The 27,725-nt window shown below is 36.9% G+C and overlaps 1 non-coding gene across 1 annotated transcript; it reads left to right on the forward strand.

The window, feature by feature from the left end:
- Positions 1 to 22,080: 22,080 nt before the first annotated feature.
- LOC112181203 lies at positions 22,081 to 22,187 on the forward strand. The gene has a single exon (XR_002928719.1). It is a non-coding gene; the product is annotated as a small nucleolar RNA R71 (small nucleolar RNA).
- The last annotated feature ends 5,538 nt before the right edge of the window (positions 22,188 to 27,725 follow it).

The raw sequence follows: 27,725 nt of genomic DNA on the forward strand, positions 1-27,725 counted from the left end.
ATGATCCATATTCGAATACCTATAACCCTGGATGGAGGGACCACCCCAACTTCAAGTGGACCAACAATGAAAATGTTCAGAACCCTCTTGGTGGCAGTTTCCAACGTCCTCAAGGACCTCCTTATCAAAGACCTTACATGCCTCCTCAACACAATGTAGGGAATCCCAATTCTCACTATGATAAGACGATAGAGGCATTGACTAATTCTACTCAGGCATTGACTAGTGCCACACAGACTTTGCTTCAAGGACAACAGACCAATGCCAAGGACATTGCAGAGCTCAAGAAGCAAATGGGACAAGTGGTGGACTTCATGACCAAGTTTCATGAGAGTGGTAAGCTTCCGAGCAACACAATTCCAAACACCAAAGGGGGCTTTGAAGGTTCCACCAACTGAGGAGAAGAGGAAACCACGTCTAGGCTGAGAAGACGTTAAAACCAAGCGCTACTTGGGAGGCAACCCATGCAAATCAGATTTGCTTTCTCTTTCCCTTTACTTCTCAAATTCTCTTTGTTTATAGTTATTTTCATAAATTCCATCCTTATATGCTTAAGTGTTTCATTGCATGCTTTTTCTTGATTACATTGAGGACAATGCAATATTTAAGTGTGGGGGAAGGGATTTACACTTTTATCTTGAGTTATATATTGAAAATACAAAAAAATTGAAAAATGTCAAACATTAAAAAAAAAAAAAAATTTTCGTTGCTTTTGTTTTTGTTTTGAGTCTTAGGATGCCCTTTCAACTGTCTAGGATGATTCTATATCTCTGAAATCATGGTATTCTTGGTTAATTGAGATACATGAAAAATATGTGCCTTGTAGTGGATATGGATTTCGAAATTTTGGTACAGAATATGAGCATGTTAAGATAAGTTTTGATTCATAAGCCCATGTGAGATAATTGAGCCATGTCCCTTTTTTGGAGTGATAATGAAAAATACATTCTTAATTTCTTGGCGATATTTTGATGATCTCATTATTCTTTCATTTGATTGACTGCTTGCCATAGATTAAGTTTGATGGACTAGAGAATGCTAGAATTCGCTCTTGTGCTTGTTCAGACGTTATATCAATACATGGCCCTGATTCTGGAAGGGATAGAGGCAACCTAGGAATTACCACCATTGCCAAATGAACTTGTGTCCCCAATTGTGCGTCGTGGGACTCCCCTAGATAAGCCCTTTGAGCCTACATCAAGCCTTTTCATTCATCACCCTTAAAATCCTTAACCAGGAAGCTTAGTATAGTTACAACCCTACCCTTTGTTCTAAGAACTTAGTGGAGCTATCTTTTGAGACATACTACATGGGTTTGGTGCTAAGGATGAAAATTGAGAAGAGGTGAAAGTTCAAGTGTGGGGGTAGACTTGTCCATAAAGAAAAAAAATATGTGAAAGCCGTGAAAATGAAAAGAAAGAAAAAAAATTTACGGCTAGAAAAGAAAAGAAAGAAATATTTATGGATTTTAGTCCCCCATACTTAGTGATTTTGGAGTTTACTGATGCGGCTGAAATAGCCTCACAATTTAACCCTGCAAAATGTAGTTGTCAGTATAGGATAAGCAGGGATCGTTCAGTCTGGGGATTGTAGGATACACCTACACAAAAAGGTCAATTAACAAATAAAAAATAAAATTGGGGGTTTTGAGATTTGGTTATAATCTACTTAAAATAAAAACAAAACAAATAAAAAATATACAATGATCGACTTCCCTAACCTAGACCAATACCACTCAGAAATTACTAAGTGTAAAAAGAAAATCCATTTCAACATGCTACAAAAATGTGCCCATCTTAAATGCCTAAATAAGAGTCCAAATGAAAAGCCTCAGCGGATCAATCCATTTATCTGATTCGTACTAATGTAGGCTTGGATCAGAAAAGTCATTACCAAGCCTAATACTACTAATTTTCGAAAACACTCAGCGTAATTCTCTTAACTAGTAGTATTATCTAACCCTCGAATCAACTCACACGTGCAAATTAACCATTACACATAGAATTTAACACGTAATTTCCAGAATCATTTAATCATTAAAGCATGACTTTTACCACCCGTTAGAACTAATTACTACTTGTTTAACTCAGCGTCTTAACAAATAACAATTACTCTTGGCAAATTAAGCAGACACACAAGAAAACTCAGCGTGATTCTAGCATGCAAACTTATGAACCTAACTCTGAAAATTACCAAAACACATAAAAGGGCACAAGATTGTAACATGCATCATAAAAGAATTCTCAAAATTAACTCAATAATAAACTGAAAATCTCAAAAATATTAATAAAAATATTCTGAAATTTCATGTCTCCAATTACACAACTCACAAATTGAAACACACAAAACCGAAACAAAATTATAAGTAGAGTCATAGTTACACTTTGAAGCTTTCCTCAGCGGCTTAGCAACACGGTGATGAACTCGTCTCTGCGATGGTGGTGGAGCGTCCTTGACTCAGCGCCTTAGAGCTTTGTAGATTGATGGATGGATGGTGTCACGATCTTGTAGGTGATGGAAGTTTAAGGAGTGAATTGGGCAGTCTTGGAATGGTTTTTGGCCAGGAAGTGATAGGCAATGAATTATCTTGGCTGAGAAGTGATCTTGGCTGGGAAGTGATGCAAATTCAGTTCTGGACGTTGCCTATTTATAGGGGAGCATTGGTTGGCTTTCCCAACTGAAACGTCTCTTTATGGCCTTAACTCCTCTCATAATTGGGCAATTCCTTTAATTTCCAAGCTGAAACGTCTTTCTCTTATTTATTTTTCCAGCTGAAACATCTTTTCTTTTATTCCTCAACTGAAAACGTCTTTTCTCTTATTTATTTTCCAGCTGAAACGTCTTTCTCTTTTATTCCTCAACTGAAAACATCTTTCTCCTTTATTTCCCTTCTTCATTGCTTGGTCAAATATCTTAATGCTTTATTTTATGACTCCATCATTGCTGTTTCCAAGAGTTCAACCAGGCAACGTTTCCTACAACAACAAGCAGGAGAATATCAGAATTTTCTAGAGAAAATAAAGGGAATTAAAATAATGTAAAGATCGCAAAAACAGTCGACAGTGAGGAATCCTGATCCAGCTAGGATTTTTCATGAATTTTACTTTTTCCGCCTATTTCACTCCAAGCACTCTACAAGACTCTGAAAACGACTCAATGACTCAAAACACTAAACTTAAGGGAGAAACAAGGCTAAAATGGGGCACATATTCAATAATATTGTCACACTTTTGCTCCTATCAACTACCCCACACTTAGCTTTTGCTAGTCCCTTAGCAAAAATACAAAAAAACAACGACTCAACAAAAACAAGTAAATGACTCTACTTCCCCTAACTGTTGTCTCAGAGACTCCAAACTCATGACTTTCACGTTAAACACTTAATCAAAATTGCATAGATAATTCCATGGTTAATAAACCTGTGACATTCATATGACTAAGCAAGATATGGAGAACTTAAGTTTACAGTGAATGATAGCATGTTCGAACAAGTCCAATCCAAACTCACAGGCATACTCTCGATTTTTCTCTCAGAAATGGCTATGCTTAAAAGCTTCACACTCAAGTATATGCAAGAGAAAATTGTAAGGCAACAAACAGCTTGCATATTTCATCAATAAAAGCATTTTGTGAAGATTATTAAAGACCTCATGAAATGACTAAGTGCACAAATGGACCTAAACCATAAGCTCGACTGCGTACCTGACTCCACTAACCAAAGACTGCCCATCTCAAGGATCAAGTCAGCACTTAAAACAGGTTGTAATGGGCTAAGCTAGGTTTTCGAAATGATGATTAAGGATGCAAAAATCCTAAGGACCTAGCAGAGCATATAAGGACCACCTTATGTCATCATTTTTGCAGACCAAATATCATTGTTTTGGGCCAAACCTTCACTCTAACCAACATGGGAATGGACAAAGGCATAATTTTCAACTTTGAGCCTTCTACAAATTTGAAAGTCCAAAACCACAGTTCAACAATTTCCCAAGAGTTTTCTTTTCAATTTGCCTCCTCTTTTGCCGCTTCTTTCTTTCTTTTTCATTTTCATTTTTTCATTTTTATTTTTACGGCAAAATTTTTTTTTCTTTCTTTTTTTTCTTGGATTTTCCCCACCCACACTTGTCTTTCACCGTCACCCCTACATACTATGTCATGCTCTACTAAGTCCCTAAGACGAGGGTAGAGATATCCTGTACTAAGCTCATGGTAGGGTAGTGAGGGTGATGAAACAAAGGTTTTCAACGTAGGCTCAAAGGGGTTCATTCTAAGGAGTCCCACGACGGGCACAATTGGGGACACATGCTTGTTTGGCTTTGGTGGTTATCCTAATGCCTTCTATCCTATCCAGGATCAGTGCATATTATGGCATACAAGTTTGACAGTCACAACAGCCGAGTTCTAGTACTCTCTAGTCCATTAAAATCTATGGCACATGATCATTGGATTTTCAAAGAATGATGAGGTTTTGCAAATACAGCCATGAAATTATGAATTTATCAATAAGCACTCGAAAAGAAAGTATTTTAGCTCAACAGCTCACTTAGGGTCAAATGAATCAGACTTAATCCTAGCATGCTTAATGAACCAAGTTACAATCCTATCTCAAATCTTCATACAAGCATCACAACGTCGATTAACCACAGAATTCAATTAAGTCCTATTTCGATTGTGAAAACCTTCAGCCATGAATTCAGAGACATGTTCATCCTAGACGTTAGGGCATCCTAAGACTCAAACACACAAAAAGACTCTATAAAACCAATTTTTTTTTTTTTGTTAACTGAAAATATTATGAAATAAATGTGTAAACCCACCCACACTTAGAATCTACATTGTCCTCAATGTCGGCAAAAAAATATGGTATATAGACCCTAAATATGGAAGGCTACGAAAATAAGGGAAAGGTAAAATAAACAAACAAAGACACAAGTACAATTCAACCTAAGCAAGTGAAGCGTAGAAATGTCAAACTCTCGTTGATGGCTCTGATACGTGCAAAAGCATTCGCCAATTTAAACCCTGAAATGTCGAGCGTTAGTATAGGATAAGCAGGGATCGTTCTAAACCGGGGATTGAGGGTGCTAACATGTGAGAAATAAATCTAAGGAAGAATATACATTCCATACGAAAAGTACAAGAACATTTACAAAATTACGAAAATTAGAAGTTTACATGCATAAAATTAGAAACAACAAGAGTTAGAGAGCATACATACATTCACACGAAATTAGAAGACAAAGAATGAATGAACTACAAAATATACAAGTATATATATACATAGATTTCGAAAGAAACAAAGAATTTAAGTTAGAAAAGGTTTGGAAATCCTATTCCTATTTATACACAATTTACAAATCCATATCACATTAGAAAACCAAATACAACAAGGATTCCTAGTTATATACTAATTAGGATTACTTAATTACTAAGAAAACTAATTATTGACCAAGTCAAACACAAAATACTAAGTCAAAACTAACTCTAACTACTTTCCCTAAAATTTAGGAACCTATCCCTTAAATTAAGGAGACCTAACAAACTCCTAAAAACACTAAAACTAAAAAACACATATTTACTATTCACGGAGACACTATTCACGAAATTAAAAACATTTATTTTTTTATTTTTATTTTTTTATTTAACTAGGTTAACATGCTACCTAAAAATCTAAGTTAATTTTAATTATTTACAAAACAAGAAAACATAAAGATGGGGGTTTTTGAAGATTGAAAACATAAATTTTCAGAAAATAAACAAAGATTGAAAACGTTTTTATTTACATAGGTGGGAAAAGAAGAATTTTGAAGAACAATTTTTCAAGAACTAATCAAGAACAATCCATTCATGCAATCTTTAATCTTTTAGTTACCATGAAACGATATCAACCAAGAAACAAAGTTACAAGCGCCCAATGTCCCTTATATGACTTCCCTTTACACAATTGAGTAGAACAAGCGCCTAAACAATATACTTCAAATGCAGGTATCACACAATCAAAGCAACTCATGATCTCATGCATTCGAATCATTAAGCACAAGTGAAAGTTTAGTCAATAAACATGCAAATTCAAGTACTCAAAGCAAGTCTTTTCATTACATGCATAATCTGATCTCGACCTTTGTACAAAGCCTTTACTACTTTAACGAACTAGGATCAACAAGCGTTCACCTAATTACTAGCTCCAATTACATGCAATCATCCTAAGTTGCGCACCCAAAGAACAAGAACACATAAAAGTTTTCCATAAAACAAAACCAGATTATCATTCCATATTTCGGCAACAAATAAAGATCAAACATACATAAACCAATCAATCATTGAAAAGAACATCAAAATCGCATTCAAAAATCAGAAAGTTATCTCATGGTTTCGGTTTTACACATAAGGAAAACAAAACAGAAAATACAACTACAAAAACACTAAACCGTAAAGCAAACATAGGGAAGATGGTATGAACAACCCTTGACTACGTCCCAAGGTCCAAAGCAGATCCAAGGCAGCAACACAAGGTAGAATTCACGGCTAGGATGGAGGATGGCACGGCTAGGAACTTGTAGATGCAAAAACCTGAAACTCAAGAGCAAACCGGTGAGAAACGAAATTGTGGAGAATAAAGTGTCAACCCTGAACGTCTAATACACAAGGTATATATAGTAGAACGTCTCAAGGCACTCCCAATTCGTTTCTACTTGGTTTCTCTTAGTTCGTGTTGATTTAGGACTTCTTTCTCTCAAAACAGATTTCCGGCAGGATTGACCTCAGTCCACTAAAACGGCCATAACTTTCTCTAGAAAATAGCTATTGATGAGCTGTAAAAAGCTCTGGAAACTAGACATCTGTAGCTTTCCAACCATATAAAGATCATAATTTTCTGAGCTCTGAGAGATTTTTGACACTCCGTTGAAGTTGACTGATCTGCACAGGCAGATTTCCGAATCTGTATTGGATTTGACTTTTAATGCACAAGTTGAGTCCAATTCGATTTTCCTTCACATCACATGCCTCTCACATGCCTTCCACGCCTATTCTGAAGTAAAACGTCAAGAACTCCTAGAACCTTCAAGATTATCACGGCAATTCCAATCCAAACTCAACAAGAAGTCCAAATTCCACATTGCTTTGTAATTCGAATCTCTTGTTGCTTCCTCTTCCATGTGCACGGCATATGACCTTCTTGAGACTTCTAGATGCTTCATGATCGTTCCATAGCTCTCCTAGTATGAGTAGAACTCCATATGCAAGTAGGTTTCCTAGTTGAATACAAACTTCTTTTCTGCGATTCTTCTACACTCTTCCGGAACCTTCTTGAGTAATCCTTATCCAACAGGACTCCTTATCACACTAGGATTCCTTATCTGAGTAGAATTGGGTTTCCTTATTCAAGTAGAACTTCTAATTTCCGCGACTTAAGAGTTTGAATCCAAGTCAACTTCTGATTCCTACTCCAACTAGGATTCCTTTTCCTAGTCAAACTGGGAAAACTTCCATTTCTTCATTTCTTTCCATTTCTGCGCCACTTGTGCCTTCCTTAGACGTTTTTGGACTTTGAGACTCCATTTACACCTGTAAAACACTAACTAAGTTAAATTGATCAAGATAAAGGAAGTATCTTAGCAAAATATAGGGTTTAAACATTATAAATGTCGCATTTTATGCTCCTATCAAATTCCCCCACACTTAGCTTTTGCTAGTCCCTTAGCAAAATCAACATAACAAACCAAAAGACTAAGACACAAAACAAAGAAACCAACGAAAAAACTAAGTATAGAAAACGAAAAACAAAGACTCAAGACTCAAAACGTTGACACACAATGACATCTATTGCCCTTTAACATATTGTCTCAGAAATCTCATACTTTCAAGTCACCAAGATTATCACTTAACCAAGCATCACATCTTCAAGATATTCAAGAGCTAATTACAACATATAATCCACATATAAGCATGTAAGACTTGGGGGTAAACAATGGTGATGGGTGTAGCTCAACATATTTCAAACAAATCATGATTCAAACCTCACATGGATATATCACTCTTTCTTCTCTCAGATTCAAGGCTCATGCTTAAAAGCTTATCACTCAAGTATATGTGAAAGAATAACAAGTAAATCACATATGTATAAGAAACGAAAGCACATATATTCATTTTTTCAAAAGATCTCATGAAAGATATCAACTACTTGCACAGATGAACCCAAACCATAAGTTCAACAGTTATAACTCATCTCCACAGATCAAAGGCTGTCCCATCTTAAGGATCAAAGAGGTCTTACACTTTAAGGTTGTAATGGGGCCAAGGCTTAAGGTTAAAAGAAACGAAGGGATAGGGAAATCACAAAGTATCCTAAAAACCTAGTAGAGCACTTGTAGATGTAGAGAGACCATATTTCGAATCCACCAAGCATAGCAAACGCTAAGTATCCTTCAAAGGCTTATAAAAGGGCCAAGTACCATCATGTTGGGCCCAAACTTCATTCTAACCTTCTTCCGAACAAATGAATTGGACAAAGACCAAAATTTTCAACAATGGGCCTTCAATTTAAAACAAACTCCAAATTCACCAAGTATAGGGGACTAAAATCCATAAACACTTAAACAATATCACACATTTTCTCTTAATTGCCGAAATATTCTTTTCTTGATAATTTTTTTACGATTTCATTCTTTTTTTTTTTTTTCTTTTTCGGCAATAACATACAAAGATTACATATGGACAAGTCTACCCCCACACTTGAACTTCTTCATGTCTTCAAAATTCTTCCTTGACGCCAAAACTCCAAGCAAAGTCTCAAAATATGCTCCACTAAGTCTTTAGAACAAAGGGTAAGATATAATATACTAGGGTTAAGGTTAAGGAATTTTGAGGTGATGAAAGAAAAGGCTCAATGTAGGCTCAAAATGGTTAAACTAGGGGAGTCCCACGACGGGCACAATTAGGGACACAGGCTATATTTGGCTATGGTGGTAAAATCCTAAGTAAGTACCTTTATCCTTTCCAGAATCAGGGACATGTATTTATCATAAACGTCTCAACAAGTATAACAGTGAATTCTAGCATTCTCTAGTCCATCAAACTTAATCTCTGGCAAGTAATCAATCAAGATGAAAGAATAATGAGATCAACAAAATCATCGCCAAAAAATAAGAGTATAATCATTTTCATTTAATCACTCAACAAAGAAAGGGCACATGGCTCAAATTCTCACAAGGGTTATTATGAATCATAACTTGTCTTCCACATGTTCATATTCTGTACCATAGTTACGCACATACCATATCTACTACACATTCATATGCTTTTCATACATCATAATTAACCAAAGAATATCATCAAACATTATCTCAATCTTGTGATCCTCTTTTGGCCTTAATTTAAGAATATACGCTCATCCTAGACAATTAAAAGGGCATCCTAAGACTCGATCACAAAACAAAACAAAAACAACATATAAATGACGCACAAACATGACAAAAAACGTTTGGACTTAGGGTTATTTCCCTTCTTCTTTCGGTAACTCCTTTGGAACATGACCAGGTGAAGAGAGGAACGATTTTGGCGGAGCTCAGCTCACTTGTTTAGCAGGGGACGAGACCCTTTGCTAGCACTTCTCATATCCAAACTGAACCTAGACATCACATCCCATTGGATGCGCCTACGATGAAGAAGATATTTACCCAAAAATCATTTTGACTCTAACAATAACCAAACAAACAAAACACACAAGTATAAAAACCAAAACATATAACACAAAACCTAAAACAAAGTTAACGCAAATTTCTTTTATTTCTGATTTTTCCGATTTTTTATTTTGTTTTCTTTTTTTATAACCACAAAACTAGCTCCAAAAACAAAGTGAAACGTTATATCCTTCCCCCACACTTGAATCATGCATTGTCCTCAATGTATAAACAAGTATAAAGCATACAAAGCATCAATCAAGCATGGCATAAGAGTTAACGCAAAGAAACCTAAAACAAATGATAGGAGCATTTTAATGCGACGTTTTAACTGCATTTCCCTACATTTTCTGCGCCATTCCTTGAAAAATCCCTGTTTTGGAAAGTTTCCATTCTTTGATTGGGAAAGTCCTTATTGTAGAAAGTTTCCATTTCTGTAGTTTTCATTCTCATTTCTGGCAATTTCCATTTTTCAGTTTAGGAAAGTTTCTATTTTTCATTTTAGTAAGTTCTATTCATTTTTTAGAAAGTTTCTATTTTAATTAGTTTCTATTTTCAGGACCCGAGCTAAAAAGTGGAAATGAATCACGAATGGAAAGAGGAGCTGCGAACATCAAGACGAACGAATATGAGAGAAAACGGCCACACAATTGAGCAGAATGAAGAAACAAGCTTTCCTATCCACCAGGAAACCCTACGAAATGGAGGAAGGCTTCCCTAGCAATTCCAACGCAACCATGAAAAGAAATGGAAAAATAATGTGTTTTGCGTTGGAGATGAAAGGCTTAAGAGGAAAGCAACGAGGCCCAAAACTTACGATTTGGAGGATTTTCGGCAAAATGGATCAAGGCCCTAAAGCCATGAATAGGGTTTTGTGACCATGGAGATATTTTTGAATTAAATTGATTTTGCCTGGTCAAAGAAATGTGAAATCAAAAAATAAAAACGTTGGAATATTAGGGAGTTCAAGGGTTGTCCAAGAAAAGTCAAAAAGTAATGGTCCTAAATCCCAATTTTGCGAAAATAGGTAAAAGATTTGTCATGAAATCAAGGAAATCAAGAGAAAAGGAATCATGGAGAATAAAGAAAAGGTCAAAAAGTCAATTCTCTAAACCTAAAGAATTTTGGCCGAAAATAAAGAAGAAACAGAAAATTCAAGGTATTCGGCAAGAATATATTGGGAATTTTTGGAGTTTGATTGGTTGATGACACACAGGGCTTATTGGCAATTTTATTGGTGGAAGTATGGGATTTTTTAATTCTTGGAAAATCAGAAAATTCATGGCTTGGAGACCAGCAACGTCCCCTATATATATTCCCCTATGCTAGAGACACCCCATAATTCAGAAATTCCTCTACGCGAAAGCTCTCTCCATCCTCTAGTGCATTCAACGTTTCAAGCAAGGGAGAAGAAGAAGAAGGGCCGTGAGCATCATCATCCATCCTCCACTTGAAGCTGCTTTCGAGATTCAAGAATCCATAACGTTTCATCCTTCATCCCCATCTCATCTCACGGTGTAATTCAACCTCTTTCTTGTAATCTTGCTTTGTTTCGTGAGAATTGTTTCTAGTTGACATTGATGTTTGAACAAGGTTATAATCTGAAATTTATGATTGAATAAAGGATTTTCGATTTCTATGTTGTGATTCCATAGTTGCTATGTGTGATGTTCGATTGAATTTGCTTATAGATAACTTTGTATTTTAATCTTATGTGGTTGCAAACACTTAGGTTTGATATAATTGGTGCTAGGTTTAAGAACATGAAATCGACTTTTCGTTTGTGTAAACTTGAATCAAAGTAGTAAAGGTTTTGGACAAAATCGAATTCAATTGAAGAGGATGCAATTAGGTGAACTTATTCATACTAAGTTGTACACTTGAGTTGATAGCCTTTCTTGAACTTCTTGCGTTGAACATGTATGATTGACTAGCTTCTAGGTTGATTACATGTTTGATAGGATTAATCTATGTGCTTTCATTTAGATTAATTAGCGTTGAAAAGTAAAATATGGGAAATCGTTTGCTTTCGAATGTTTCACATGATCAATCCTTTCACATGACTTGGAAGAACAAATGAAGTTAATTCGAATTCAATCATGAACTTGGTTTTAATCTTTGTTTCTTACATTCATTCTTGTATTTGTTTTTGTTTATACTAGTTTTAATTCTTCTTTAATTTTGAAAAACCAAAAACCTAAAACCCCCCTAATTCGTGAATAGTGTTTATATGTGAATAGTATACTTTGTTTTATTTTAATTGTTTAAATTGTCTTACATTGACAGGTGTACCCTCAATCCCCGGAATAGAACGATCCCTACTTGCTTATACTACTAATGATATTTCTAGGGTTAAATTATGGCTTGCTTTGAGCGTATCAATTTTTGGCGCCGTTGCCGGGGATTGAAAATCACTTGTAAATATGTGAATATTGTTTGTTTATATGTTGTGTTCAAAAAAAAAAAAAATTACTGTTAATTGTTTGTAATTCTCGAAATTAGTTAATTAGTTAGTTAATTACTTAGTTGTTATTTATATTATTGAACACAAATTTTAATTGTGAGTTGTAAATTAAAGAAGGAATAGGTGAAGTCGTGTTTATTAATATTGGCCTAAACCCCTTATTGGTACCTAGTCCAGGTCCCTTAGGTTGAGGGCGGCCTTTATTAACATTCATTGAACTGTCTTCACACTTAGGACTTTTCATCCAAGTAAGTATAGCCTATGTGGGATGGTGTCTAGGAAGGGACAACGATCATGACGGTTTTTGAATCCAGAAGTGCTTACAAATGGGCTTAGCTCATGCCAAAATGGATTTGTCTCTCGTGTTCGTCCTCCCCTACCTGGCCATTTCAGTAAGGTTGCCCAAAGGATGTAGGAGGGACTTTGTGTCTAGACGACTATACTTGGGCCGCACGTCACTTGATTTACCACTTGGAATTTAATTTGATATCAATGATATTTGTAACAAACGAAAATGTTGTGATTCACTAAGGTATATGGATTAAACATAGTCTTGAAAGGTAGCTGTTTCAGTCCCATTGCACATCGGACTCCTGTTCCGTACTAAGTGTTGAAATAATTGTAGAATAAAATTTGTAAGTATTTCGTAAAAAAAAAAAAAAAAAAAAAAATGATAGTGAATGTGACTTTTTTGTATATCATTAATTGTATTTCTTTTATTGTATAGTCACTAACTTTATTTAGTGGAGGTCCGTCTGGCTGAAAGACGTTAAATTCAGCGCTGCTTGGGAGGCAACCCAATTCAGAAGTCGTTGTGAGGAGTCTACACACGCAGATTTGATTTCTCCTTCCCTATTTCTCTTTTTTCATCTTTCTTTTTGATTTAGTAGCTTTTCGTAAATTCATCCCTATATGCTTAATTGTTTCATTGCATGCTTATGATTGATTACATTGAGACAATGCAATATTTAAGTGTGGGGGAAGGGATTTATACTTTGTTTGAGTCATATATATTGAAAATACAAAAAATTGAAAAATGTCAAAAATTAAAAATTTTCGTTGCTTTTGTTTTTGTTTTGAGTCTTAGGATGCCTTTCAACTGTCTAGGATGATTCTATATCTCTGAAATCATGACTAAAGAGGATCACAAATGAGATGATTAAACATGGTATTCTTTGGTTAATTGAGATATATGAAAAATATGTGCTTGTAGTGGATATGGATTTGTGACTTTGGTACAGAAATATGAGCATGTTAGATGAGTTTGATTCATAAAGCCCATGTGAGATATTTGAACCCATGTCCCTTTTTCTTGGAGTGAAATGAAAATATATTCTTATTTTCTTGGCGATGTTTTGATGATCTCATTATTCTTCATTTGATTGATTACTTGCCATAGATTAAGTTTGATGGACTAGAGAATGCTAGAATTCACTCTTGTACTTGTTGAAACGTTATTCAATACATGGCCCTGATTCTGGAAAGGATAGAGGCCCCTAGGAATTACACCATTGCCATATGAACTGTGTCCCTAATTGTGCCCGTCGTGGGACTCCCCTAGATAAGCCCTTTGAGCTACATTAAGCCTTTTCATTCATCACCCTTAAAACCCTTAACCATGAAGCTTAGTATAGTTACAATCCTACCTCTGTTCTAAAACTTGGTAGAGCTATCTTTCGAGACTTACTAATGGGTTTGGTGCTAAGGATGAAAATTGAGAAGAGGTGAAAGTTCAAGTGTGGGGGTAGACTTGTCCATAAAATTAAAAAAAATATGTGAAAGCCGTGAAAAAATGAAGGAAAAAAAAAAAAATGTGTACGGCTAAAGAAAAGAAAGAAAATGTATGTTTATGGATTTTAGTCCCCATACTTAATGATTTGGAGTTTACTTTGAACTGAAGGCCCACTACAGAAAAATTTGGCCTTTGTCCATTCCACTATAGTTCAAGGAAGTTACAATGAAGATTGGGCCCAACATGAAGACATTAGGCCCTTTTATGTTACCTCTAGGGAAGTGACGTTTTTTGCAATGCCTTGGTGGATTTCTTGAGGTCTCTCTACATTTGCATGAGCTCTGCTAGGTTTTAGGACACTTTGTTAAATTCCTTATCCTTTGTTTCTTAAAACCTTGAGCCATGGCCCCATTACAACCCTTGATAAGACCTTCTTGATCCTTAAGATGGGACAGCCTTGATGTGGAGATGAGTTACAAGAGTTGAACCTATGGCTTGGGTCATCTGTGCAAGTAGTTGGTACCTTCATGAGATCTTTAAAGAAAATTATACATGTGCTTTCGTTTCTTACATTATGTGATATACTTGCTATCTTTCACATATACTTGAGTGTATAAGCTTTTAAGCATTGCCATGATCTGAGAGAAGAAAGAGTGGATATACCTTGTGAGGATTTGAATCATACTTGTTTGAAACGTGCTTAAAGAAACCATCACCATTGTTACAACCAAGTCCTACTTGTGTATATGTAAATTATGTGTTTTAATTAACTCTCGAATGCCTAAACATTGATTCTTGGTGAAGTGCTAATCTTGGTATTGTGAAAGTAAGAGATTGCTGAGACAATAGTTGAAGGGCATGGAGTCTGTTATGTGTCAAGTCTTTAATTTTTGTTGAGTCGTAGTCGTGTCTGTGTTGTGATTTTGCTAAGGGACTAGCAAAAGCTAAGTGTGGGGGAATTTGATAGGAGCATTTTAATGCGACGTTTTAACTGCATTTCCCTACATTTTTCTGCGCCATTTCCTTGAAAAATCCCTGTTTTGGAAAGTTTCCATTCTTTGATTGGGAAGTTCCTTATTGTAGAAAGTTTCCATTTCTGTAGTTTTCATTTCTCATTTCTGGCAAGTTTCCATTTTCAGTTTAGGAAAGTTTCTATTTTCATTTTTTTAGTTTCTATTTCATTTTTTTAGAAGTTTCTATTTAGTATAGTTTCTATTTTCAGGACCTCCGAGCTAAAAGTGGAAATGAATACACGAATGGAAAGAGGAGCTTGCGAACATCAAGACGAACGAATATGAGAGAAACGGCCCACACATTTGAGCAGAAATGAAGAAATAAGCTTTCCTAGTCCACCAGGAAATCCTACGAAATGGAGGAAGGCTTCCTAGCAAGTTTCCAACGCAACCATGAAAAAAGAAATGGAAAAAATAATGTGTTTTGCGTTGGAGGATGAAAAGGCTTGAAGTTGAAGCAACGAGCCCAAGAACTTTACGGATTTGAGTTGGATTTTCGGCAAAATGGATCAAGGCCCGTAAAAGCCATGGAATTAGGGTTTTGTGACGAAAATGGAGATATTTTTGGGAATTAAATCTGATTTTCCATGGGAAATCATGAGATTAATGGTGAAAAATCAAGAAGAAATCAAGGAAAAACGTTGGAAATATTATAGGGAGAGTTTCAAGGATTGTGCACAAGAAAAAGCTCAAAACAAGTCCAAATTCGCTCCTAAATCCCCTCAATATATTTGGACGAAAATGAGGAATAAATCTGTATTTGTCATGAAATCAAGAGAAAATCAGGGGAGACATTAAAGGAAGTCCATGGAGAGATTTAAGGAAGAAAAGGTTCAAAAACAAGTCCATTCGTTCTACAATCCTAAAGCAATTTTGGCCGAAAATAAAGAAGAAAATCAGAATTAATTCATGGATATTTCGGCAATAATATATTTGGGACTTATTTTGAAGGCTTATGATTGGTTTGGATGACACACCAGGGCTTACATGCCAATTTGTGATTGGTTGAAGTTATGTGGCATTTTCTGATAATTCCTTGGAAAATAATAGAAGATTCATGAAGACTTGGAGACCAAGCCAACGTCCCCTATATATACTCCCCCTATGCTAGAGTTTTACCACCCCATAATTCAGAAAATTCTCTCTACGCGAAAGCTCTCTCCATCTCTAGTGCATTCAACGTTTCAGCAAGGGAGAAGAAGAAGAAGAAGGAGCCGTGAGCATCATCATCCATCCTCCACCTTGAAGCTTGCTTTCGAGATTCAAGAATCCATAACGTTTCATCCTTCATCCCCATCTCCATCTCACGGTTGTAATTCAACCTCTTTCTTTGTAATCTTGCTTTGTTTCGTGAGAATTGTTTCTAGTTGACATTGATGTTTGAACAAGGTTTATAATCTGAAATTTTATGATTGAATAAAGGATTTTCGATTTCTATGTTGTGATTCCATAGTTGCTTATGTGTGATTGTTCGATTGAATTTGCTTTATAGATAACTTTTGTATTTTAATCTTATGTGGTTGCAAACACTTAGGGTTTTGATATAATTGGTGCTAGGTTTAAGAACATGAAATCGACTTTTCGTTTTGTGTAAACTTGAATCAAAGTAGTAAAGGTTTTGGACAAAAATCGAATTCAATTGAAGAGGATTGCAATTAGGTGAACTTATTCATACTAAGTTGTACACTTGAGTTGATAGCCTTTCCTTGAACTTCTTGCGTTGAACATGTATGATTGACTAGCTTTCTAGGGTTGATTACATGTTTGATAGGATTAATCTATGTGCTTTCATTTAGATTAATTAGCGTTGAAAAGTAAAATATGGGAAATCGTTTGCTTTCGAATGTTTCACATGATCAACTCCTTTCACATGACTTGGAAGAACAATATGAAGTTAATTCGAATTCAATCATGAACTTGGTTTTAATCTTTGTTTCTTACATATCATTCTTGTATTTGTGTTTTTGTTTATACTTAGTTTTAATTCTCTTTAATTTTCGAAAAACCAAAACCTAAACCCCCCTAATTTCGTGAATAGTGTTTATATGTGTAAATATTATACTTTGTTTTATTTTAATTGTTTATATTGTCTTACATTGACAGGTGTACCCTCAATTCCCCGGAATAGAACGATCCCTACTTGCTTATACTACTAATGATATTTCTAGGGTTAAATTATATGCTTGCTTTGAGCGTATCAACAAAGACAAAGTTCTCGAAAATAAAAGAGAAGGGAAGAGTTCAAGAATGCAAATCTGCGTTGATGGCTCCTCCACAGCTACGGATGAAATGGGTTGCCTCCCATGCAGCGCTAATGTTTAAAGTCTTTCAGCCTAGACTTGCACCTTCATTTACTCTTCTGGTTGTGGCGCCTCTTGGAGGGGTACATCCTCCACATTATGCTCCACAAACGCCTCATAGTAAGGCTTAAGACGATGTCCATTCACTTTGAATTCCGCTCCAGTTATATGACTCTTTATCTGTATAGCACCATGAGGAAAAGACATTAGTAACTATAAAAGGACCAACCCATCTAGAACGTAACTTACCAGGAAAAAGTCTCAATCTAGAATGAAATAAAAGAACTTTTTGACCAATTACAAAGGTCTTTCCACGAATCATCTTATCATGAAAAGCCTTTGTCTTTTCCTTGTAAATCCGTGCACTATCATAGGCATCATTCCGAATTTCCTCAAGCTCATTGAGTTGCAATTTCCTATGAAGTCCAGCTTCATCCAATTCCATGTTGAATGTCTTGATTGCCACCAAGCTCGATGCTCCAACTCCACAGGTAAGTGACACGGTTTCCCATACACCAAACGAAATGGAGACATCCCAATTGGCGTCTTGAAAGCCGTCCTATATGCCCAAAGAGCATCCTCCAAACGTTGGCTCCAATCCTTCCTTGAAGGACCCACGGTTTTCTCAAGTATCCTCTTGATCTCCCTATTTGAAACTTCTGCTTGTCCACTTTTTGAGGATGATAAGGCGTTGAACCTTATGGTCACATGATACTTCCTAAGCAACGCTTCAATGGTCTTGTTGCAAAAGTGAGCCTCCATCACTAATGAGTGCTCTAGGCATGCCAAACCTACTAAAAATATTAGACTTTATAAACTCTGCAACAACCTTAGAATCATTAGTCCTGGTGGCTTTCGCTTCCACCCACTTAGAAACATAATCAACAGCCAAGAGAATATAAAGGAACCCATTAGATGAAGGAAAAGGACCCATGAAATCTATACCCCAAACATCAAAGATTTCGACTATTATAACAGGAGTTAAAGGCATTTGATCTCTAGGTCCTAAATTACCAGTTCTTTGGCACCTATCACATGTCATACAAAAATTATATGCATCTTTAAATATAGTAGGCCAATAAAAACCACATTCCAACACCTTCCTAGCAGTTCTATCCGAGCCAAAGTGACCACCACATTGTTTAGAATGACAAAACTCAAGTATAGCTTTTTGTTCATTATTAGGCACACATCTCCTTATCAATTTATCAGAACAATATTTCCACAAGTAAGGATCATCCCAAACATATTGTCTAGCTAAAAACTTAAGTCTATCACGTTGACACTTAGCATATTACTAGGAACGTTTTGGACACCAAATAATTAACAATATCTGCATACCAAGGCTCACTTACCTGGATTCCGAAGAGTTGTTCATCCGGAAACATCTCCACTAAGGGTATGGCGTCCTCTTCACTCACTAGCCTACTCAAGTGATCAGCCACAACGTTGTCAGAGCCCTTCTTGTCCTTGATCTCAACGTCAAACTCTTGAAGCAAGAGTATCCAACGAATTAGCCTAGGTTTTGCCTCCTTCTTTGACATCAGGTACCTAAGAGCTGCATGATCAGAATAAATAATAACTTTAGTACCCAACAAATAAGATCGAAATTTCTCTAAGGCAAAAACAACAGCTAAAGTTCTTTTTCAGTTGTAGAGTAATTGAGTTGAGCATCATTAAGGGTCCTAGAAGCATAGTAGATGGCGTGGGGCTTCTTGTCCCTTCTTTGTCCTAGCACGGCCCCAATGGCATAATCTGAGGCGTCACACATGATCTCAAAGGGTAGAGACCAATCTGGTGGAAGCATAATTGGTGCAGACGTTAGAAGCTCCTTCAAAGTGTTGAATGCCTTCTTGCAATCCTCATCAAACTCAAACGCCACTTCCTTTTGAAGTAGACGACATAGGGGCCTAGAAATCTTGGAGAAGTCCTTGATAAAGCGCCTGTAGAAACCTGCATGTCCAAGAAAAGAACGGACCTCCCTCACACTTGTGGGGTATGGTAAGTATCTAACAAGATCTACTTTAGCTTTATCTACTTCAATTCCACGTTTAGAGATAATATGCCCTAAAACTATTCCTGTTTAACCATAAAGTGACATTTTCCCAATTTAAAACAAGGTTAGTTTCTTCACAACGTACAAGTATCAATTCTAAGTTACTTAAGCAATTTTCGAAATCTTTACCAAAGACAGAAAAGTCATCCATAAAAACTTCAATAATTTTCTCAATAAAATCAGAAAAGATACTTACCATGCACCTTTGAAACGTACCTGGGGCGTTGCATAGTCCGAATGGCATTCTTCTGTAGGCAAACGTTCCAAAAGGACAAGTGAAGGTCGTTTTCTCTTGATCCTCATGAGCAATGGCGATTTGATTGTAACCAGAATATCCATCCAAGAAGCAATAAAACTCATGGCCAGCTAACCTCTCAAGCATCTGATCAATGAATGGCAAAGGGAAGTGATCCTTCCTAGTAGTGGCGTTGAGCTTCCTATAGTCAATACAAACTCGATGTCCAGTCACAGTTCTCTGAGGCACTAACTCATTCTCTGCATTCTTCACAACAGTTATTCCAGACTTCTTTGGCACAACTTGAACTGGTGAAACCCACTTAGAATCTGAAATAGGGTATATGACGCCACAATCAAGAAGCTTGATGACTTCTTTCTTCACAACTTCCATCATGGGTGGATTCAATCGTCTTTGAGCCTCCCTAGTTGGCTTAGCTCCCTCCTCAAGCAAAATCCTATGGACACAGGTGGTAGGGCTAATTCCCTTGATATCTGCCAAGGTCCAACCAATTGCAGTTTTGTGTCTCTTAAGCATCTCCACAAGTTTGTCCTCTTGAGTTGGCGTCAAGGATGATGAAATGATTACAGGCAATGTCTCTTTATCTCCCAAATAAACATACTTCAAATGATCTGGCAATGGCTTTAGTTCTAGGGTAGGTGCCTGGATCACTGAAGGTAAAGGTTTATTAGTAGAGATGGAAAGTGAAAAAGAAGGACTTGACCTACCTACATAGGACGTTGCCTCAAGAGAAGCAACGTTTTCTAGGTGGATAGATTCATAAGAATCCGTGAGCTCTTCCTTAGGTATGGTGACGCCATTTTCAAGAATGCCAACGCCACTTGCAATGGTTGAAGCCATGGCATCATCCTCCATAATCTCCATGAATTTCTGCGCAAGTTCATCAAGTATATCAATAGAAAAACATGATTGAAAATCACTTAGGGGATACCTCATAGCTTCAAAAATGTTGAAGCCAACAACTTCTCCATCGAATTCCATTGACAAGGTGCCAGAATACACATCAATTTTAGTCCTAGCCGTCCTCATGAAGGGACGACCTAGCAAAAGTGGCGTTGACTTGGGAGAAGGCTCCTCCATCTCTAGGACGTAAAAATCAGCTGGGAAGATTAACTCACCCACCTGCACAAGTACATCCTCAACTAACCCCTTAGGGTATGCATTAGATCGATCTGCCAATTGAATAATAACATTATCATGTTTAAGTTCACCTAGACCTAGAGATGCATAAACAGAATATGGCATAACATTTATAGACGCACCTAAGTCTAGCATGGCATTTTCAAATCTAGTGGTTCCAATAACACAAGGGATAGAAAAACTCCCTGGATCCTTACACTTGTCAGGCATTTTGCGTTGAAGCACAGCTGAGACGTTCTCACTTACCTTCACCACTTCTCTCTCACGGTTTTGTCTCCTTGTGGTGCAAAGTTCCTTCAAAAATTTTGCATACTTAGGAATTTGCTTAATGGCCTCAAGGAGAGGAATGTTGATTTGCACTTTCTTAAAAGTTTCCAAGATGGCCTTTTCGGCTTCATCCTTCTTGGACTTAGCATATCTGCTTGGGAAAGGCAAAGGAGAAGAAGATGGATTAGTAATAACCGAATTGAAAGAGTTAGAAACTTGTCCTTTAGGTTTCGGTTCTGCAGTAGGAGGTGTCACATGAGCCTTAGACGTTGCAGGGTCCTCCTCCTCCTCTAATGTTGACGTTGAAACCTTCTTAGGAGGCTTTGGAGGTCTACAAGGGTCTTACCACTCCTTGTAGTGACGACCTTTGCTTGCTCAAAGTGAGGATTAGGGATGGTACCACTTGGTAATTTTCCTTGCTCATGAAACTTACCCATAAACTCCACAACTTGACTCATTTGCTTCTTCATCTCATTCACATCCGTGGATATGGCATTGATCTGATTCCCATGATGAGTTTGACCTGCAATTAAAGCTTGAGTAGATTTGGTTAGAGTTCGGATCAATTCATCATTAGAAGAAGAAGAAGAAGCATTTGAATTATAATTCGAATTGAAAGGAGTAGGGTTAGGAGGTTGAGGCTTTTGATAAAAGCCTTGAGGACGTTGTTGGAACCCTTGAGGTGCACTTTGAACGTTGTCATTGTCCTTCCAACGAAAATTGGGTGATCCCTCCATCCAGGATTGTAGGTATTCGAGTAAGGATCATTCCTAGGACGTTGGTACCCTTGTTGGAAACCTATGGCGTTAACACCTTCCTGTCCTCCACTTTCCATGAGTTGAGGGCATTGATCAGACACATGCCCTTGCATTGAGCAAACTCCACACACCATAACTTGTCCATGCGCTCCCTGAGACACAAGAGAAGTAAGTTTGTTAATTTTATCCTCCAATTGAGCTAAAGTACTTACCTCATGGACCCTTTCACGTGTGGTGGTGGATTTGGGCCTAGAGCTTCCATATTGTTGTTGATTCAAGGCCCTATTCTCAATCAGAACCATTCCAGCCGCAGGTTCCTTGTCAACAAACGATCCACCAGAAGCTGCATCTAGCATGTCTCTTTCCAAGTTGGTGAGCCCATCATAAAAACAAGTGAGCAAGGTCTCATCCTTCATGCCATGTTGAGGGCATTGAGTGGTGAGAGACTTGAACCTCTCATAGTAATCTGCGTAGGACTCATCTTGCCCTTGTTGAATTCCACTTATCTTCTTCCTAAGCATGATGATGCGAGATGTAGGGAAATACTTCTCAAGAAACGCCTTCATCATATCAGCCCAAGATGTAATCCGTCCACTTGGCAACTCATAAAGCCATTGCTTTGCCTTGTCAGCCAACGAAAATGGGAAGGCTTTTAACTTCAAAATATGCTCATCAGCTCCTTGAGGCTTCATGCTAGTGCAGATGAACTGAAATTCCATCAAGTGGTTGTTGGGATCTTCCATAGAGAGTCCATGGAATGTAGGAAGACGATGAAGCAATCCAGACTTCAACTCAAAATCAGCTGTTAACCCTCAGCTGCAGCAGGGTAGGTTATGCAAGTAGGGACGCCACCAGGTGGGATGACGGATGTAGAGAGTTGCCTTATGGTGAGAGCCATTGGTGGTGGTGGTGGTGAACGACTAAAGTGCACGAGGTGATGGAGGTGGCGTTTGGTGTGGTGATGGAACAACTGAAGTGTCAGAAGCTTCTGATCCTCCCTCTACTCTATTCCCTTCACTATCTAATTGAAGCTCACGAAATTGAAGGGAGTGGTAACTTGGACGTCAAAGAGATCCGAGTTTTTCTTCAATCTCTCAAGTCTATCTTGAATGACGTGGAGGGGCGTTTTGGTGTACTTGGGTGGTTCAGACGATCCAGACATTCATTGATCTGTAGTAGAACAAAAGAATAAGTTAGTAAATATAAACAAGACGTGGACCAAGGTACACACACCAAAACGTCACATATATACAAGTATACACATGGTCAACGAAAATTTATAGTGGTTAGTTACAATCTTCTACAACTTTCGAAGTAATCAACTTAAATAAGTAGTCGTTAAGTCAAGGTTTAGACGTGCGGCCCAAGATTCTAATGTTAATGCAAGTCTCCCCCTATCTATCTTTTGGTAACTCTTTTCACACAGAGCCAGGTAGTAGAGGAACAATTTTGGCGGAGCTCAGCTCACTTGTTTAGCAGGGGACGAGACCCTTTGCTAGCACTTCTTGTATCCAATCAACCTAGACACTCTGCATTACTAAGGTGCGCCTACTTGATAAAAAGAGTTGCTTGACAAGCATTAATAAAAGAACTTTCACCTATTCCGTTATGACCTACAACATTCATACCCAAGCCAATTATTTTCGAAAATTGTCTAAGTATATTGACTCAATGAGACGTCATGAACTTTGTTTTGGACGTGCGGCCCAAGTCCTTGGCTATACACATAGTCTTTTTCAAATCCTTTGGGCAACCTTACTGAAATGGCCAGTTGGGGGAGGACGAGCACGAGAGGTAGAACCCATTTTGGCAATTGCCGTTCTGGATTCAAAACCCGTCATGAACGTTGTCCCCTTTCTAGACACCATTCCACATAGGCTATACTTACTTAGATAAGAAAAAATACTAAGTGCAAGACATTGTTCGATTGTTAATAAAAGCCGCCCTCAACCTTAATAGACCTGATTCAGGTTCTAGAAAGGGGTTTAGGCTAATAAACAAAGGGACTTCACCTATTCCATTAAAGTTCACGGCCCCTTACCAAATCAATACCTTAGTGGCGTTTTCATCACATGAAGACTTTTCAATCCCCGGCAACGGCGCCAAAAATTGATACGTGCAAAAGCATTCGCCAATTTAAACCCTGAAAATGTCGAGCGTTAGTATAGGATAAGCAGGGATCGTTCAAACCGGGGATTGAGGGTGCTAACATGTGAGAAACAAATTAAGAAGAATATACATTCATACGAAAATACAAGAACATTTACAATTACAAAATAGAATTTACATGCAAAATTAGAAACAACAGAGTTAGAGAGCATACATACATTCACACGAATTAGAAGACAAAGAATGAAGAATAACAAAATATACAAGTATATATATACATAGATTCGAAAGAAACAAAGAAAAGTTAGAAAAGGTTTGAAATCCTACTCCTATTTATACACAATTTACAAATCCATATCACATTAGAAACCATATACAACAAGGATTACTAGTTATATACTAATTAGGATTACTTAATTACTAAGAAAACAAATTATTGACCAAGTCAAACAAAAATCTAAGTCAAAACTAACTCTAACTACTTTCCCTAAAATTTAGGAACCTATCCCTTAAATTAAGGAGACCTAACAAACTCATAACAAACTCCTAAAAAAACTAAAACTAAAACAAACACATATTTACTATTCACGGAGACACTATTCACGAATTAAAAACATTTATTTTTTTATTTTATTTTTTTATTTAACTAGGTTAACATGCTACCTAAAAATCTAAGTTAATTTTATTTATTTACACAAACAAGAAAACATAAAGATGGGGGGTTTTTGAAGATTGAAAACATAAATTTTCAGAAAATAAACAAAGATTGAAAACGTTTTTATTTACATAGGTGGGAAAAGAAGAATTTTTGAAGAACAATTTTTCAAGAACTAATCAAGAACAATCCATTCATGCAATCTTTAATCTTTTAGTTACCATGAAACGATATCAACCAAGAAACAAAGTTACAAGCGCCCAATGTCCCTTATATGACTTCCCTTTACACAATTGAGTAGAACAAGCGCCTAAACAATATACTTCAAATGCAGGTATCACACAATCAAAGCAACTCATGATCTCATGCATTCGAATCATTAAGCACAAGTGAAAGTTTAGTCAATAAACATGCAAATTCAAGTACTCAAAGCAAGTCTTTTCATTACATGCATAATCTGATCTCGACCTTTGTACAAAGCCTTTACTACTTTAACGAACTAGGATCAACAAGCGTTCACCTAATTACTAGCTCCAATTACATGCAATCATCCTAAGTTGCGCACCAAAGAACAAGAACACATAAAAGTTTCCATAAAACAAAACCAGATTATCATTCCATATTTCGGCAACAAATAAAGATCAAACATACATAAACCAATCAATCATTGAAAAGAACATCAAAATCGCATTCAAAAATCAGAAAGTTATCTCATGGTTTCGGTTTTACACATAAGAAAACAAAACAGAAAATACAACTACAAAACACTAAACCGTAAAGAAACATAGGGAAGATGGTATGAACAACCCTTGACTACGTCCCAAGGTCCAAAGCAGATCCAAGGCAGCAACACAAGGTAGAATTCACGGCTAGGATGGAGGATGGCACGGCTAGGAACTTGTAGATGCAAAAACCTGAAACTCAAGAGCAAACCGGTGAGAAACGAAATTGTGGAGAATAATGTGTCAACCCTGAACGTCTAATACACAAGGTATATATAGTAGAACGTCTCAAGGCACTCCCAATTCGTTTCTACTTGGTTTCTCTTAGTTCGTGTTGATTTAGGACTTCTTTCTCTCAAAACAGATTTCCGGCAGGATTGACCTCAGTCCACTAAAACGGCCATAACTTTCTCTAGAAAATAGCTATTGATGAGCTGTAAAAAGCTCTGGAAACTAGACATCTGTAGCTTTCCAACCATATAAAGATCATAATTTTCTGAGCTCTGAGCGATTTTTGACACTCCGTTGAAGTTGACTGATCTGCACAGGCAGATTTCCGAATCTGTAATGGATTTGACTTTTAATGCACAAGTTGAGTCCAATTCGGTTTTCCTTCACATCACATGCCTCTCACATGCTTCCACGCCTATTCTGAAGTAGAAACGTCAAGAACTCCCTAGAACCTTCAAGAATCTCACGGCAATTCCAATCCTTACTCAACAAGAAGTCCAAATTCCACATTGCTTTGTAATTCGAATTCCTTTGTTGCTTCCTCTTCCATGTGCACGGCATATGACTTCTTGAGACTTCTAGATGCTTCATGACGTTCCATAGCTCTCCTAGTATGAGTAGAACTCCATATGCAAGTAGGTTTCCTAGTTGAATACAAACTTCTTTTCTGCGATTCTTCTACACTCTTCCGGAACCTTCTTGAGTAATCCTTATCCAACAGGGACTCCTTGTCACACTAGGATTCCTTATCTGAGTAGAATTGGGTTTCCCTATCAAGTAGAACTTCTAATTTCCGCGACTTAAGAGTTTGAATCCAAGTCAGCTTCTGATTCCTACTCCAACTAGGATTCCTTTTCCTAGTCAAACTGGGAAACTTCCATTTCTTCATTTCTTTCCATTTCTGCGCCACTTGTGCCTTCCTTAGCCATTTTTGGACTTTGAGACTCCATTTTCACCTGAAAACACTAACTAAGTTAAATTGATCAAGATAAAGGAAATAACTTAGCAAAATATAGGGTTTAAACATTATAAACGTCGCATTTTATGCTCCTATCAAATTCCCCCACACTTAGCTTTTGCTAGTCCCTTAGCAAAATCAACATAACAAACCAAAAAGACTAAGACACAAAACAAAGAAACTAACGAAAAACACTAAGTATAGAAAACGAAAAACAAAGACTCAAGACTCAAAAACGTTGACACACAATGACTTCTACGCCCTTTAACATATTGTCTCAGAAATCTCATACTTTCAAGTCACCAAGATTAGCACTTAACCAAGCATCACATCTTCAAGATATTCAAGAGCTAATTACAAATATAATCCACATATAAGCATGTAAGACTTGGGGGTAAACAATGGTGATGGGTGTCTCAACATATTTCAAACAAGTCATGATTCAAACCTCACATGGATATATCACTCTTTCTTCTCTCAGATTCAAGGCTCATGCTTAAAAGCTTATCACTCAAGTATATGTGAAAGAATAACAAGTAAATCACATATGTATAAGAAACGAAAGCACATATATTCATTTTTTTAAAGATCTCATGAAAGATATCAACTACTTGCACAGATGAACCCAAGCCATAAGTTCAACAGTTATAACTCATCTCCACAGATCAAAGGCTGTCCCATCTTAAGGATCAAAGAGGTCTTACAATTTAAGGTTGTAATGGGGCCAAGGCTTAAGGTTAAAAGAAACGAAGGGATAGGGAAATCACAAAGTATCCTAAAAACCTAGTAGAGCACTTGTAGATGTAGAGAGACCATATTTCGAATCCACCAAGCATAGCAAACGCAAGTATCCTTCAAAGGCTTATAAAAGGGCCAAGTACCATCATGTTGGGCCCAAACTTCATTCTAACCTTCTTCGAACAAGTGAATTGGACAAAGACCAAATTTTCAACAATGGGCCTTCAATTTAAAACAAACTCCAAATTCACCAAGTATAGGGGACTAAAATCCATAAACATAAACAATATCACACATTTTTCTTAATTGCCGAAATATTCTTTTCTTGATTTTTTTTACGATTTCATTCTTTTTTTTTTTTTTCTTTTTCGGCAATACATACAAAGATTACATATGGACAAGTCTACCCCCACACTTGAACTTCTTCATGTCTTCAAAATCTTCCTTGACGCCAAAACTCCAAGCAAAGTCTCAAAAATATGCTCCACTAAGTCTTTAGAACAAAGGGTAAGATATAACTATACTAGGGTTAAGGTTAAGGAATTTTGAGGGTGATGAAAGAAAAGGCTCAATGTAGGCTCAAAATGGTTAAACTAGGGGAGTCCCACGACGGGCACAATTAGGGACACAGGCTATATTTGGCTAT

This window comes from Rosa chinensis, unplaced genomic scaffold (genome assembly GCF_002994745.2).
Source record: "Rosa chinensis cultivar Old Blush unplaced genomic scaffold, RchiOBHm-V2 RchiOBHmChr0c05, whole genome shotgun sequence".
In the NCBI taxonomy this organism is placed as follows: Eukaryota; Viridiplantae; Streptophyta; class Magnoliopsida; order Rosales; family Rosaceae; genus Rosa; species Rosa chinensis.